At 40.7% G+C, this 12324-nt stretch overlaps 1 long non-coding RNA gene across 13 annotated transcripts in view; it reads right to left on the reverse strand.

Moving 5' to 3' along the window:
- LOC102451360 (uncharacterized) overlaps window positions 1-12324 on the reverse strand; it is a 154442-nt gene that overhangs the window by 122533 nt on the left and 19585 nt on the right. For 12 of the 13 annotated variants that reach the window (XR_332318.5, XR_001368554.4, XR_001368551.4 and 9 more), the window contains exons 3-5: window positions 2919-3005; window positions 2080-2234; window positions 216-347 (exon numbers count right to left, since the gene is read on the reverse strand). This is a non-coding gene — a long non-coding RNA (uncharacterized LOC102451360). Of the gene's footprint in view, window positions 1-215; window positions 348-2079; window positions 2235-2918; window positions 3014-12324 lie in introns of all 13 variants that reach the window. The other variant, XR_012895716.2, reaches the window with a different exon arrangement.

Here is a 12324-nt window from a genome sequence, read left to right on the forward strand (position 1 = left end):
GTATGTGTGGCTGTGCACAACCAGTAGAAACACATGCTACCAGCTGTGGGTACTCTGCTAATTAGCTGGGCAGCATTTGAATCTCTCTGAGTGGCCACCCAAGTGGTCAAGTTATAGGGAACACTGCTCACCACTGATCCTGGATATGAAGGCAGCCACAGTAGCAAGACATTATTTCTTCATCCTATAGTTTGACAGGAAGCTACACCACTTACTCTTAGATGAGGATCAGGCCACAATGATCTATGTGTTCACCATTTTTTGGCTGGGCCTTAGCAGCTCTGAGTATCCAGGTGTGAAGATGTGTGCTACTAAACTCACTTCAGTAGAATGCAGCAGCTTTCCTCCTGAGCAGGAAAAGACACAGAGAAAATATCATATGATGCTGAACTGGGCTACATCTGAGAATGTCCTCTAGCCACAGCTGTGCTTCTCTGGGATGATGCACCTATGGGCAGCTACACAAAACTCATGGGAGCCAAAACTAAGGTGTTCTTGGTTTCTGTGTCCTCAGCTGTGGAACAAAAGTATGGAAAGGGATGAGACTGAATCCAAGCAATACATTCTCCATACCCAGTTTTTACATAAACTTTTTGGCAGCAACCAAAGACAAGGAACCAGAACAGCAAAAATGAAAGAAAAATGAGAAAGAGGCAGGGGGCCAAGCTGTCTACAGAAAAAGCAGAAGTTTTATAAAAAAAAAACTCTTTGGCTATGTCTACATTGACAAGATTTTGTGCAAATACTTTTAACGCAAGAGTTTTTGCGTTAAAGTATTTGCACAAGAGAGCGTCTATGCTGGCATGTGCTTTTGCACAAGAGATGGGCTTTTGCACAAAAGCATCCGTGCCAGTGTAGACGCTCTCTTGCGCAAGAAAGCTCCGATGGCCGTTTTAGCCATCAGGCTTTCTTGCACAAGAAATTCATGTTGCCAAGAACAGTTGCGCAAGAGGGCTTTTTCCTGAGCGGGAGCATCATAGTTCTTGCGCAAGAAGCACTGATTTCACACATTAGAACGTCAGTGTTCTTGCGCAAGTACTCCTCGCCAATGTAGACGGGTAGCATGTTTTTGCTCAAAAGTGCCCGCTTTTGCGCAAAATCATGCCAATGTAGACCCAGCCTGTGTGTTTTGTGCTCCTATGCTACAATACTAGATTCTACATCCTAGGTATAACTAGCTAGATTAACTTCTTGCTCTCTCTTGTTCACAACAAACATGAACAAACCCCTTTTTTGCCTTAAATGTCTTCACAAATAGTTTCAGGACTTGTTGGGGACAGAGAGAGGAAGCAAGTGAGGCAGAATATTTAGAAGCTTCTCAACAATACAAATACCCTCAGGTCATGTTTGCCAGACTTCAGTAAAAGCAACAGACAATCCAAAAGTCAGAAAGTCTCTAAGTCTTGATGCATAGATCTAATTTTGTTGCAATCTCTACCTGCTTACAACCTTGTCATTATCTGAGCAGCGCTTTGTGTATTACTTGGAACCACATATAGTGAAATCGAAGAATCTTAATTGGAAGATTTAAATGGGTAGCTGAACGAATGCTAGCTGTGGCAAGAGTAAACCTTCATGATACCTGGGACAGGACAAATAACATAGTCAAAGAAAGAATGAATTATATTATTACAGGTTGAACCTCCCTAGTGCAGAACTCTCAGGTCTGGAAACATGTCTTCCAAAATAATTTTACTTAGCCAAATGTCTACTTTTCATGGGTTTGGCTAAATTTCCCAGAGTCCCATAAAGTTTTTTTTTACAACCACCAGTTCTGGCTCTCAGTGTTCTGTGCTGTTATTTAGCTCTAATTCGCCCCTAAATGTCGTCTAAAAGCCAAGTGTGCAGTGGAAGTGTTGGTAATACTGCTAGACAATATTGACCACCCATGGTTCTGAAAATTCTCTGGTTCGGAGTTGGTCAGGTCTTAAGGGTTCTGGGCTAGAGAGGTTCAACTGTAGTATTGCCACTTCAAAGAATGCATTTAAATATTTAGTCACAACGACTCAAAGAAGGTTGTTCAAAATAGCAACAAAGATAGCACTTACTAGAGAGCTAGATTGTGAAACCTTAACTCACATTAAGTAGAACTGCGTTCCCAAGCAGTTCCATTGATTTCACATGGAAGAGACCCTGTAGTAGTCATGCCATTTCTTGCTTCTTGATTTTGATGGGACAGCAAAGGTATGAGGCCAACATGAGTGAGAGTCTCACAGGCTAGCCTGGAATGACATCTGTCAAAGAGAAGGTTTTAATGCATGTAAATTGTTCCCATATTGTATGCTAAGAGTTATTTTTGCATCTTTGTATTTTTTTGAATATCTTAGAATGTTGCAAACAAAATGAAAGAAAATGTTTCCATGCACTGTAAAATACAAATGGCATAAAAAAATTACTCAATACATCAGACAGTAAAAGTAGCATAACTAATGTGTATTATAGGATCCCTTACAAGTGATATGCTAAATCTCAAGGGGCTGAAGTGATAAAATAATTTGATGTATAAATGATGCAGCGGTTGCTATGGTAACAATGTATGCTTTATTGAATAGAACAAGAAATGGTCAAGTAAAGCTTGATAGCTAGGCTGGGGATTAAAGATAGACTTTGGCACTGTGGGAAATCCAACTTGAACTAGAATCCACTTGCCTTGAAGTTTTATTCTTGCTCTAATTGTGTCTAAATTTGGGGCTTTCTCCTTCAGAACCCAGCTTTTTTCCCCACTTGATTCTAGAGTGAAATAATAATAATAATTAAACAGTGAATAAATTCTGTGTTTGTCTTTGCAGTGAATCAAGCCTCAGTCATTGTGATAATTCCAAGAAAGTGAGAACTCCTATCTGAAATCTTCATTTGGTATAAAAATGAATCTGTTCCTGCCATGTAAATATGCCTGTTTTACCTCAGTCTTTGCTTACCTTCTATTCTTTAATTTTCTCCTTTCAATGGATTAGTCAGAACTGTTCCTGGGCTGGAAGTGGGGATTGGACAACAAGAACTTGAACCTTATTGGCTGAAAATGGAAAGCAAGAGTAGTTGAGATCCAAAAGCTGTTGCTATCACAGTCTTACAAAAATGTCATGCAAAGAGCAAGTGCAAACTTCCAAGACAGTCTCCCTTGTTTCTCAGTCAGCAGCAGCAGTGAGGAAAAGAGATGGGAGTCTTTCTAGCTGCATCTGAGAATACTGGTCCAGTAAAGCCATACTAATTCTGGTTAATTTAGGTGGATTCTGGCCTGTGAGGTGGTAGGAGAATTATAGGATGTGTTCTGTTAGACCCATCCTTTTCCAGTTTACAGTTCATTCAAGTAATAGAGGTGGCTTCTCTTCAGTGTAAGAAACAAACATTACACGGGTTTCTCACTGCCTCCATATTATGCTACAAGACATGTATGTTGCTGTTATCTTAATCCCCACCCTGTTCCTCAGTAAAGGAATTTTGAATGGTGTTTCTTATCCATTCCCCTTCCATCCCCTTTCCCCCTCGTACCCCCCCACACACTACTACCACCACTACCAGCATATGGACACCTTGTCTGGATTTTTGTTGTGTTCTACCTTGGTCTATTACTGACAAAGCCTTGATTATGAACATCTAAATGGGGATAATATCTGCATTTTAAGGTATATTTTTGACTGCAACTCTTTTGTTGTTACAGGCATAACCATGGGTGTACACAGCATGTAAGCACACATCAAAGATGTGCATATTTCCATTGTATCTCCACTTCTCTCCCTTTCAGTGGGAGGGAAGATGCAAGGCTGTTCCCCCTCCCTCACAATTGGGACTGAGTTGCTTTCCATCTTGCATTGTATTAAACACACAGGCTGTGTCTAGACTGGCATGATTTTGCGGAAATACTTTTAATGGAAAAGTTTTTCCGTTAAAAGTATTTCCGCAAAAGCGTGTCTAGATTGGCACAGATGCTTTTGCGCAAAAAGTGCTTTTGCGCAAAAGCATCTATGGCCAGTCTAGAAACGATTTTGCGCAAGAAAGCCCCGATCGCCATTTTAGCCATAGGGGCTTTTTTGCGCAAAACAGTTCTTCCCTGTCTACACTGGCCCTCTTGTGCAAGTATTCTTGCACAAGAGGGCTTTTTCCCAAGCGGGAGCGTGAACGTATTTGCTCAAGAAGCACTGATTTTTACATTACAAAGTCAGTGCTCTTGCGCAAATTCAAGTGGCCAGTGTAGACAGCTGGCAAGTTTTTGCTCAAAAGCAGCTGCTTTTGCGCAAAATGTTGCCAGTCTAGACGCACCCATAATGTACAACTAGGAGAACTGCACCCGGGCAACTTGTGGTGTTTTTCTTTTCCTAAACTGGTTAGACAACAAAAACAAGGTGTATGAAAGAAACTGTCCATCTCCTTCATTCCCCAAAAGTGCATTGTGCTGCCCAGGGAGTGCACAGCTGGATTCTCTTTGCATAGGGGCATCACATAGCTGATGGCATCCTCTTGTCACAATGTCCATGTTGTAGAATTATAGAAATGGAGGGCTTCAAGTGACTGAGACAGGTCATCTCCTCTTGCTGTGGACCAAGTATTCCTAGAGCATCCCTGACAGGTATGCCTAACCTGTTCTTGCATACCTCCAATGATGGGGACTCCGTAATCTCCTTTAGTCACCCTTTCCAGGACTCAACTTCCTTACAAACATTTTTCCCTTGCAGATTAAACCAATTATCCTTTGTCCTACATGTGTCATGTATTTTGGTGTCACGTGCATGGTAGGGACTGCAAGGGAACATGCCAGAAGCACATTGTGTTGCAGTAATCCTGCCCGGCAGAGTGACCGCTAGCAAGATGTTGTTTCTGGTATGCGTTACACTATCTCTGAGGCTGCTCTAAGTTACTCCTCGGGCTGATCTGACCTTGAGATGCCCTGAGGATCAGGGAAGGTAAAAATGAGTTGGATCCATCTTTCTGTCCTTGCACCCATCACTCAAATCATAGGCTTGCCTCTCCTCCCTATAAAACATGAAGCTTGTTTGGGAACTGGAGCACTGATTGCCCTGTTTTCAGTATGGTGTAATGCAACAACACGTTACTTATACCCATTCTGGAAACTGGGTATGGCACACTGTGCACTGTCCCTTTGAAGCTGTTAGATTCCTTAGCTACTTACAATTCACTAGTTAGCTACACTCTTCAGGTTTGCATTCTTCACAGATATGCCTCCTTGAGGAGATTTGAGGGAACAGAATGGTGCCGACATGCAAACACCAAAGGTAATGTAATAGCTGTTGCTTGTGTTTTTTAATTATCAGAGAATCATGCTGGTTTTTAAGTGTTCTAGAAAAGCCATTACAACACTGCTGCCACCAACCTCTGGGTTGCCTTAAGACAGCTGCCACAAATAAGCATTCACACTTTTCCTCTTTTCTTTTATTAACTCCTTGCTTACCACTGGCTGGAGGAATTTGTTTATTTATCTTAATGAAGTGTCTGTTCAGGGCGACTGGGCGGCCCAAGAGCTTTGTAATGCAATAAAGAGTCTTTTATGTCTAGCTTGTGAGTTCAAATCCAGCACATCTGGTAAGTATCCAAAAGCCAATACTATCAGAAGCTGCGTGGTGAGCTTTGTGAAATGAGTTAGGCCATCTCTGCTTGTTTACAAATGCCAGCTTCACCGTAAAAAGTGACCCAGTTAGTACTAAGTATCACCCATTTTTTACTTTCTTAGGAGAGAGAGAGAGGTTAGGGACATGGGTGAGCCATGAAAACTCAGCCACCCATTCATCCCTGATGATGAGTTTCATGAGGTCAAGATTTGAAGCACATGGACGAGGAAGCTTGCGCCCCTGCAAACTATGCTTCTCCTTTTCTCTTCATACGGGATTTAAAATCTGAAGTTTTCAAACCTGACTGGCAGCTATTAGGCTCCTAAATGTGTATTTGGCCACGGAAATGTAATGGCTCAGTTTTTGTATGTAGATTGGCGGATATGCGTTTTATATCTGCGGGTCATTTTTGCAGATACGGATGCAGATGCGGGTACAAATTTTGTATCTAGAATCCCGCAAATTTGCAGATCTCTGCTTTATATCTACAGGGATCTGCAACCATGGATGTGGATCTGAATAACTGCAGATCATTTTTGCAGATGCGGATATGGATACCAATTTTGTATTCACACAAGGCTCTATTCATATATGATGCTTATAATATCAGTGAAGTCTGTAGGAGCTGAAAGGATGCAACATCTGTGAACTTTTATTTGAGTGCTTAAAAAGTCAACTTTAACTCTTAAGGTATCAAGTATTTCCATCCATGCTGGAAATTAAATATACATACTGGAAGTGTATATCCTTCAGTGCACATAGAGTTAATATGTTAGGAATTATCTGGAGGGCATCTCTTCAGGTGTTGATCAGGAAAACACTGCATGGGCTATTAAAATAGCTACTTTTGGTAGGGTTGCAGGTCAGGAGTAGCTTACTCCTATATCCTCCCTTGTAGTCTGACCTGTGCACCACTCTTTTTAAGGTCAGGCCCTTAACATCAGGAACCTGTTAGAAAGAAAGATGGGATAATTTATAAAGCTGTTGCCATTCTTAGGGTTAGGTGTGGAGGGAGAGGGGGGGATACATCCCAATAAATCTTGATCTATTGAAAAACAAACCACACTTAAATTTGAATCACAAGCTCATTCAAATCTGAGAGTCCTGGCCAAAAAATCAACAAGCTTGAACTTGCCCACAATGTACTAGTCACCATGATCAATTTCTAATCATACTCTGGAGCCCTAATGATAATATTCTCTTCTGTTAGTTACTGTTTAATCTGTAATATCTTGATGCAGGGGTTAAATTGGTATACCTATGTTAATTAAACAGAAGACAGCAGAGACAGTTTTCATTCCGAAATTCTTTTGAGTAGATTGTTTCCTAGTGCTTCACAACTGGGAAAAAATAACAAATCCAGACACATTGTGAATAATTTTAAGCCCTGCTGAAGAAGCTATTTTACTCATACAGTGATCTATGATCTTTTTTTGTAACATGGTATATTTAATTATTTTGCTGCTCTATGTCCGTTTCCTTTACTTTTCTCCTTTTCTCAGTGTGCATATGCATGTGTACATTCATAACAATCTTTTACTCTTAATCACAAGGAAGCGTGCACATGCATAGGTGCCAGGACTGGAAAAAAAAAACAAGTTCATGAATTGTACTTTCAAACTTTGTCTGCAGATTAGTATATGCAAACATACGTCTGCCCCTCTTCGTCTTGGATAATTGGTCACAAATGCTACTTGACACTTTTCAAAGCAGACACTTTAAATACTTCTGAACATTGCTGAACTTTTTGGCAGGAATTCATTTGCTTTCTAGCCCAGCCACTCATTCATGACCCAGTCCTGCCATTCATATTCCGCCGATTTCATTGCAGTGTTCTGCCAGAGTGAAAGAAGCAAACACAAGACCAGAGTCGTAACTGGTTTAAGGCAGCATACTTCCATTGGATTCCATTGGAGATGCATCAATTTACAACAGCTAGTGTTCCTGCCTTTGCCAATACTAGTTAACCAGGGCATTTTAGTCTCAGACGCCTCTTTATAAGTTTAAACTTTCAGACTACTCTGTATATATTGTAGCACAATGGATATCTGAAGGGATGAGGTCACACCATATTGTCAGAAAACACATCACATTTTAATGCACCTGTAGCCATCACACATGGATACCAGCTCTAGGGCTAGCCACAGATGACCCTGTCTGGCAATTCTCATTCACCCAGCCCCTTTCAAACCTGCCCATGTACAACTCAGCTGGTGGAGGGGAAAGTCCATTAATAGATAGATAGATATGTTTCAGTGAATACACTGAAAAATAAATACCAGTAAATGGAAAACAAGTGACTTAGAGTGTTCCATATAATTTCGTGCTGGTAATCAGTCCATTGTTTGTGCTGACATTCTGTGACTGCTGTGTGTTTACTTAACATGCACAGTTACTGTAAGAACGGAGCAGCCTGTACAGCCCACTTAGAAGTGCTTGCCAGATCCCAGGGAGGGTTTCTATGTTATTCCAGTATTATTTTTGGGTATTAGCATGTTCCCTTAAGATTGTCACTGAGAACATTTTATTTTATCTAATGACTTATTTCAGTTTTATTCCAGCAGTCTCCGACTGCAGTAGTCTTCCATGCACATGCATATCCATTAACACTCTATGTAAAATGTGAGCTACTTGTTTTCTATACTGGCATTTGTTTATTTTTCAGTATATTAAGCATATTCCTGTTGCACTTTGAAGGACTCATTACAGTGCAATGTTTCTACGTTGCTTTCTTCATCCAGAAAATGGACAGAAAAGGAGCAGATTGAGTTTAGTTTGAGAAGTAGGTGAAGGTTCAGGTGGAGTCTTATTTTATCGGAAATAATATTAAACCAATTTGTAAGATGTAGCCAGCACTAATTTTTGAAGGAACTATTTGGTTCATTCTGTACCAAGACCCAGCATATATCCTGTCACTGGATCAACTTCTGCCTCAGCATCACTGGGTTCACACAGAGCAGACGAAGGGAGGAGGCAAACAGGGCTGGCCTTACCATGAGGACAACTGAAGCGGCCGCCTCAGGTGCCAGACTGTGGGGGGGGGCACCACTAGGCCCCAGAGAATTGAGACTTTTCAAAGTTTTGGCCCAAGCAAGGGAGCATGGGGGCGTCATTTGAGCTCCCCACCTCAAGTGCCAAAACGTTGTGGACCGGCTCTGGAGGCAAAGGTAGTTTAAGGCACATTTCTCTCATCCCTGCTTTTCTGTGTCAACTGGGAGCAAATCATTGCCTGGCACAAGTTATAGAAATAGCTGGAATGACAGTTCCTTTGGCCTTGTGTGTCCTGACTCCACACCCTCCAGTCCCTGTCACAATCCCTTCTCATTGCCAGCCCCATCCTGAACACGCTCATCCTACAGGAGGGGAATAGGTGGCACAAACCAGCTTCATAATGCAGAGGGATTCTCCTACATCCAGAGAACCCTTAACTGTCCTATTGGGACAACTTGATCCTGGGTGTGTGCTGGAGCAGGGTGAAGGGAAACTTAGAGTAGGCCAGGGATCTGTCCCATTGACTTCAAAGGGACTGACTGGGCAGAATTCACTCATATTTTTATTACATGGGGCTCGCTAGTATTGTATTAATTATCTTGGTCCTAGGTCTTACAGAGCCCTGAATGAAATAAAACATGAAACCTCATGTACTACTAGGCCTTTGGCACTACAAATGTGGCCTGGCCATGGATTTCCCTACATTCCCTTCTAAAGTTCCCCATCAGTTTTACATGCAGTGCTGCCAATTTATTCCTTTTCCAATTCCCATGCTGTCCAAATTCAAACACCCACTCTAATTTCAATTCCCTGGGCTATGTGTGAGAATTGCATCTAAGCAGGACTCTAATTGGCAAAAGAGGTGCCATCAACCTACACTCTGTGCCAAGTTAGCCTTTGTGCCCATTTCTTTGACTTAGAAACATTTAAAATACTGTGTCTAGTTTCAGGATAGAAGAGAGCCAAAGGAGCCAGACACTACTGGCTGTGGTCTTCTAACACTTTCACTAACTGTAGCACTAACAGTGGTAATTACTCCCAAGAAGTAATAGTTTGTAAAGAAAAGAAAAGAAAAGAAAAGAAAATTGTCTGTGATGAAGCTTGCTCAGTAATGCCACAAGTGACTAAAAAGAGCTCACAGCACATCAATGACTCAGTGCCAAGTACAAACAGGATATGAGTCAAAGTCCAGAAAGGCCCTACATAGCACTACCTGACCATAGATGGAGATTTCCAAGTTCATGGTCATTAGTGGCTAAACTCTCACTTACATTGGGAGTTGGACATCTAACAGCTCACTGTGTCTTTAAAAATGTCCCACATAAGCTTTGCTTTGGGGACTTGTAGCAAAAGTACAAATAGTTCCCAATAGCTCTCTGATCCTGGTACAATATAAAGATATTTTTCTATTTGTATGCATTAACAAAAATTTTGCCTACCCTCAAAAAGAAAACCAACAAAAAGCCTTGTCTAGGTTAAAGATCTGACATAGGCCCACAAAAGAGCATTCAGAGTTAAGGATGATCCTCCATCTAGAACTCAGAACATTGTTCCCTGGATGACACGGCCAGCAGGAGTACATAAGGTTACCACTGATGTAAGACATCTGTTGCAATGCCTCATGAATGCTGTTATTGAAAGTGAGTAAATTGTTGCATGAATGGGCAAAGATTTGCTTGGTGTGCTCATAGTGTTGTGGCCAAATTCCAGTGTTGGTAATTATATTCTGCCTAACTACAGAATATGTGTGTCAGAGGAGATTCCTTCTTCTCTTAATGTTCACAATTTGTGTTTAGTGTTGCTATAAAACAGTTGTTGAGTTTCGCTGTATTTGTGGATCAAGATCTGTGTACAAGAAAAACTGTTTTTAATTCATCTGGGTAAGTCAGTTGTATGATTTAATCTGATTATTATAAGATGTCTATATTAAAAGAAAATGTGAAATTTATTTCTAGCTCACCCACCTATATTGTTGTTAGTGGCATTACAACACAGACAAATTGAGCCAGCCATAGTAATAACCATCATGTGTTAGGGTTTTTTTTTTATTCACTGGCTAACTTGTATCTTGACTCATTGGGATCAAAAACTAGTAGGTTGTCCCTATTTGAGAATAGTTTTGTGTCACAAGTAGGCCTTTTTGTTGAATTATTATGCAAACAATAAGATAATATTTAATTCTGACTATTCAAAGTCCTTTGAATCTCTTAGTATGTTAGTTTACATCACTAATGTAGTAAAAGCTGAATGAAAAAGCTCGATTTATTTGGAAAATTATGTATTCCTAAAAATGTGTGTGCAGATCATTTTTAAGTTAGGTCTCCTGTCCCAGATGACCCACATCACATAATCTGATACCATGTAATGTCCGTAAATGATAAAAATGAAACAAAATGCCATTTTCTTTTTGGTCCATAAAGAGCCAGTACAGAGGACAGTGAGGGATAGGGAACCTACTGAGGACCAGCATTCTCTCTGCTAAAATTCACCATCAAATCAGTTCAATCCTCCAGACTCCATCTGAGTTCTCGGGTTGACTCACTCTGACTTCACTGCATAATCAGAAGGCTTTTGATCCTTAACTGGGAAACCAAAGAAGAAAGTAAATGCCCTCACAGGTTGTAATATAAACTTGGGAAAAATGAAATGTACAAGGAACATTTAATATTCTAAAATGATAGTTGCAGTAAGTAGATTAGGAATGAGACGGCTGGAGAATCCAGACTGTGCATTTCGGTCAATTCACTTCTCATGCCTTCAACATTTTGTTTAATTTAGAAGGAAACAGTTCTGAGCTGAGATAAAATCTACAAACAAAATTGACACTAAATCACTACACAGGCTAACATAACAATTTAATCTAGCCTGTGTTTCCCCTAGCTTTATGCCTAGGGTTTGATTTCTTCTTCTTCTGTTTCTGACATCTATTCATTTTATTTTACTGGGCTAACCTTAACTTGGAAGCTCAAAAATAGTCCCAGTCCTGAAGTGACTAGGGCTTCAGTGGGAACATTAGCAGGACAAACATTTGTATTATATGTCCTAAAGGATAGGGTATTAAATCTCTTGTTTTAGGCATTATGTGGCTATAGCAGATGTCACAAAATGTTTTTCCGTCATGTTTAGCATTGGCCTTGCACATTATGGAGATATTCTCCTTCCTCTGGTGTATCATGTACAGGACAATATTGAAATTAATAGACTTCTAGTTCGGCCTAATGTATCAAATCAGTACAGGTTGAACCTCTCTAGTCCGGCACCCTTGGGATCTGACCGGTGCCGCACGAGAGAATTTGCCAAACCATAGGAGGTTAATATTATCTAGCAGCATTACATACACTTCCACTACTCACTGGGCTCAGAAGATATTTAGGCATAAATTAGAGCTAAATAACAACACAGAACATGGAGAGCCAGGACTGGTAGCTGTAACAAACTTTATGGGACTTCAGGAAACTTGGCCACACCCATGGACATTGGCTAACTAAAACCATCCTGGACCATGGATGTTGCTGAACCAGAGAGTGCCAGATTAGAGACTGTCAACCTACATTCTGCATTTAGGGATTTATTCTTCCCTTACTGCTACTGAGAGGGGCAGGAATGATAAAAAAACTTAGCCCAGACCGGCTTAAAACCATAGGCACTGAGTTCCTATCCTTAAAAATCCATTTTATGCAGCCAGTTTCAGAGTCTTGAGTCTCCGAATAAAATATTTGGCTGGGTAAGAGAGCAAATTTAATATTCAGAGCCTTTGCCTATTTTGATCCAT

This window comes from Pelodiscus sinensis, chromosome 14 (genome assembly GCF_052426305.1).
Source record: "Pelodiscus sinensis isolate ZL-2025 chromosome 14, ASM5242630v1, whole genome shotgun sequence".
NCBI classification, from domain to species: Eukaryota; Metazoa; Chordata; order Testudines; family Trionychidae; genus Pelodiscus; species Pelodiscus sinensis.